Source organism: Arachis ipaensis, chromosome B03 (genome assembly GCF_000816755.2).
Source record: "Arachis ipaensis cultivar K30076 chromosome B03, Araip1.1, whole genome shotgun sequence".
Taxonomy (NCBI): domain Eukaryota; kingdom Viridiplantae; phylum Streptophyta; class Magnoliopsida; order Fabales; family Fabaceae; genus Arachis; species Arachis ipaensis.
The window spans coordinates 53,411,439-53,416,237 of NC_029787.2; the positions used below are offsets into that span (position 1 = coordinate 53,411,439).

The window sequence follows — 4,799 nt, forward strand, 5'->3', positions numbered from 1 at the left end:
GATTCCGGCGTCCTCTATTCGTAAAGGCCCGATCTCATTTTTTTGCCTTAGAAAGCTGAGAAGTCATTGCCACAAGTGAATTAGATGATATGCTTAACATGCCTTCAAAGAAAAGAGTGCAGGTGTCTCCATATGTCAACAATCATTAGTGACATAGTAGTAAAGTTAACTTACCAACTTGACTCATAGTGATATTTTCAAGAACTAAATTGAAAGTATTGAATCTTTAATCAGTTTAATGAAGCATATCGACTTATGTGTGATTTTTGATAATCCAATTTAAATATTATCTCGTGAATCAAGTCACGTGAGACCAATAGGTTAATTGACACTACTTACTAATACCTTCAATGATAGTTTTTCATCACTTAGAACAGGCAATTTGCTTCCGAAAACTAGCTTTGATACATCAGGTGCCTTTGATGACCTACATTATTATCCAACAACTCATATATTTTGTCACTTGCTCCTAATAAAGGAAGAAACAAATATGAATGATGATGATTCATTAGTTAATAGTACCTAGTTTCATCAACACAGAAGGAAGTAGAAGTAGAAGTAGTAATAGTTGTGGTAGTTGAGGTTCCATTTCCATAATTTGAAAGACGGAAATAAATTGGTGTTAGTTCAGAAAGTTGGTCATTTGCAATAGCCAAAATGCAAAATGGTCCAAAAACCCTTCTCTTAACCGCACCAACTCCACACCCTTCAAAATTTAGAGTCCTCCTTATTCACAATCCCTTCTTATCCCAACAATTCTATTTCAAATTCAGAAAATATGTCCAACTGAACAACAAAAAATAAATAAATAAATAAAAATTAGGAAAATGTAAAGTAAAACCATGATTACTGTGAGATACAAGTTGTAACAATGCAACCAATAACTATGGAAAAATCCTGTGTTGCAGGGCCAATGTGTAATGGCACTACTGTGCCAGGTCTAACCAATAATTCCTTAAATTCATCACTACTAAGTCTCAAGCTCTCTATTTCTTCCACTGGCCATTGAAGCAAATTAGTTCCAGTATTCTTGTCATACAATACTGTTCACAAAATAGTCTGATTCCAGCACCCAAAACACAAACATTTATGGATTAGAGATTCTTACTAATTAAAGTAATTTACCCATCAATATATAAGATTAAATTACAATGTGTCAAACTTTCAAAGTTGACTCTTTGTGCTACTAAAGTACTTGTTTTCTATTTTCTTTCTTTTCCTTTTGAATTCAAGCATTATCATATTGAAATTGGTACAGTAGGTCAGTAGTACATGTTTGAAAGTGCCATTTGAAACTTGAAGTAGATTCACAAAAACCAAGACTGAAAATTATTAGATAAACATTACCAATCAAGAACACATAACACAAAATAAGGAACCAAAAAAAGATAAACATTACCAGACACTTAACATCGATAACACGACATAAGATCTTCGACGGAAGATCGTATTTGGGAGATTTCTGGTTCTTCATCTGCCTCAAATCTTGTTCTGTAGGTTCTGGCAACTACAAAAGGAAAAAATAAAAATTATATAATACTTACTAAACCCCTTAAGGCTTAAATTTGAAAGCATACATAGCACAAAAATGGAAAAAAAATGAAATTCACAAACAAAATCAGAAACAAGGTAAAGAAGTGTATATCATACCAATTCAATGTGACCCTGAGGGAAATAGAAAACTCTGTCTTGAACACAAGGAACATCCATTAATGGCCCTACACACAGCCTCCATAGCTCTTTAAACAAATCATCACCAGCCCCATCTGCCACAAAACAAAACACAAACATGTTGAAAACTTTGCATGGTTTTTTTCAGACCAAAGTTGGAAACTTTTTTCTCTCATTTTTGCATTAAGCTCTTCCTTAGTAACCTCCATGTTCACAAGGCAAAAGGGTCATTCACTTCATATTGAAAAATTAAAGGAAAACATTAAAAATGAAGGGTCCCAACAACATTAGTCAATTGCTAAAAGAACACAGACATTACTCTTTTTCAGCTCAACACTCACATTAACCAAACATGGTAACAACAAAACCACATGAAAATAAATAAATAAGTGGGAGATATTGAAAAGAGAAAGAGATATTATTAGATCCATTAAGACTTAAAAGAGTCAATTATCTAAGGTAAAGAGTCAATCATAGTCTCTTGAAACTCAGCTCCAAGATAGCCACTAGAAACATGGAACCAGTTATCCCATAACAAGTAGTTTGCCACAGTACCCAAAAATATATAGATAATAATAAGAGACAATCAAGAAGACACGAAAGGAGAGAATGAAGGGCACAGACCTCATTTTGGATCTTGTTGCATAAAGATTCAACCATAAATAAATAAAGGGGCTAGAGAATTTCCAAGACGGGATCAATCAAGTCAGTTTACCAACTTCTATTTGTAAGAAATCCCATTTCAATTTGGTTTTCTTTCTTATCAACAACAGAACAAACTTTCCCACCAATAAAAGTCCTCAACTCATATATATCCACCTAATCGAGAGTAATTAGAAGTAAACATACTAGATAAAATGCATTAGCTAGAATATCCTAATAAATTTAACACCATAATTGTGTTAAGAAACTTACCAAATCCCTCCCCTTTGCTTCAAAAATCAAGTTTACCATGTACACCATAACATCCAATTTCAAAATAACATTTTCTTCGTTCCATACTGATAAGTCGCTTTGACTTTTCACATATATTCATAAATCAAAGTATCAAAATGACTTATAAAATATGAAATGGAGGAAGTGTGATATTAAAGATTAAAGGAGCTGAACCTCGTGTCCTTGATCCAAGAGTTCCACTATAGTTGACATGCCAGAAAGCCCAGCTCTAATGATGGCAACTTTTAGCTTTGGTCCTCGATAATGTTCTGGCTCCGGCGAAAACAGCCCTTTTGGCGCTGGCAGGAAACCATTTCATTTGTCAAACTTACAGCTCAGCTCAATTACTTAATAACTAAACCTGGTAACATGGCAAACCAGATTCATTCAGAAGCTCACACCACTCCCCTATGATATGTGTTGCGTACTCATGTTTGAGACTTGATTAGGGTCAATAGTGGATGAGAACTCTTAATATTTAGTGTATAGCTGTGTGTGTAGTATAGGTGTGTGTTGTGATATTATAATACTCAAAATTATAGGCCATCCAATTTATGACAAAAAAAACATAAATAGAAAACTGAAATATAACACGAGTAACATGGTGAATATGCAGCTAGCATACATAGTAATTTAAAATATTTAATAATTGGACTTACAATGTTCCAGCAAATTGTGTGCTAAGATAAGCTTGGTCTTCAGGGAAGAACCTGGCAAGGCCAAAGTCTCCAATCTTGGGATGAAACTTATTATCAAGAAGAATGTTGCTTGCTTTGATGTCTCGGTGAATAATTCTTAGATTTGAATCCTCATGAAGGTACTCCAATCCCCTTGCCACGCCTAGAACAATTTGGAACCTAGTGCTCCAATTCAGGAATCGATCAGCATTGTTCCCTGCATGAGGGGAACATTCAAAGTTTCAATTTGCTTTGTTTAACCAATCCTAAGCTCTTGTGGGAATTAAAAAAAGAAGGGATACCATATATGAAGAGGTCCAAACTTCTATATTCACAATCCTAACCGTCCTTCACAATCCAGTATTCACCCACAGGCACAGAAATTCAGCAAAAATTAATGAAATTGAAAGTTCAAACGCTCCCCTTCCCTCTCTTCCAGTCCAATACAACTTCTAAAATATATTGTTGCCTACAGAGACATCGAAATTGAAATTGAAATGAGAATGAAATGAAAGTTGAAGAGGGAGAGAGAGAGATAGAGGTTTGGAGTACGGACAGCAGCACGGCAAGCCCTAGATGCGGCGGTGGCTTCAATCGACCGCAGGAGCGATGACAGTGCACGGCGGAATAGCCTCCTCTCTTGCGTCGCATCTTCATCCTCTCTCTCCATCTCGTCTGCAAATCGTCTCTCTCTCCCCTCCGGGCTCCCTGCTCTACGACGGCAATGGTGGCGGCTGCAGCGACGTTGCAGCGGTGACCCCCTATCACTCTCTATTCTCTCGATCGCGCTCTCTCATCTCCGTCTCCCTCCTCTCCTCCCTCTGGTTCACTCTTTCTCTCGGATCTGGGTGTGTGTGTGTGTGAAAGGGGGCGTGGTGGCGGTGGTGAGTGATGGTGAGAATGAGAGTGAGTGTGTGGGTGTGTTAGGGTTAGGGTTTTGAACAATTAATTCGAAGGTGATTTGTGAAGGTGAGGGGCGAAACTTTTTTCTGATCAAATGGCGAAAGTGAGGGTATTTGAAGGTGAGTGTGATTTGGTGATAAGGAAAAGAAATATTACTAAGTGTTTGGGTGCATTTGGCCTAGATACATTAGGCTACGTTTTTAAAGTTCACTCAAAATATAACAAATATGTTACTCTTTAAAAGCGCTTCCTTTGGTATGAAAAGTGTACCCATAGATATCAACATAAGGTTACGCTTTATAAGTGATTTCTATTGTATCTAACGCTACACTTTTTAAATGATGCCACAATTGTGTTTCCTATTCTCTTATAAAAGGGGAACACGGAGAAAAGCGTAGCCTATTCTATGAATAGGCTACACTTTTCAAATGTAACTTAAAAAAAGTGTGGCTGAATGGGTGTTTTTCTTGTAGTGAAGGTAGTCCTCATTCAAATGAAGGACCAACACTTCTCTATTAGCATCAATCACAGCTTTTCCTGTGGCTAGGAAGGGTCTGCCAAGGATGATGGATTCATCCTCATCCTTTCCAGTGTCTAGGATTATGAAATCAG

The 4,799-nt window shown here is 36.7% G+C and overlaps 2 long non-coding RNA genes across 2 annotated transcripts; both read right to left on the reverse strand.

Moving 5' to 3' along the window:
• On the reverse strand, positions 1,379–2,330 carry LOC107634450. Its single transcript, XR_001618907.2, has 3 exons — positions 2,296–2,330; positions 1,651–1,766; positions 1,379–1,507 (listed from the first exon to the last, which is right to left on the reverse strand). It is a non-coding gene; the product is annotated as an uncharacterized LOC107634450 (long non-coding RNA).
• LOC110269693 lies at positions 2,576–3,873 on the reverse strand. Its single transcript, XR_002358456.1, has 4 exons — positions 3,841–3,873; positions 3,587–3,753; positions 3,267–3,501; positions 2,576–2,906 (listed from the first exon to the last, which is right to left on the reverse strand). It is a non-coding gene; the product is annotated as an uncharacterized LOC110269693 (long non-coding RNA).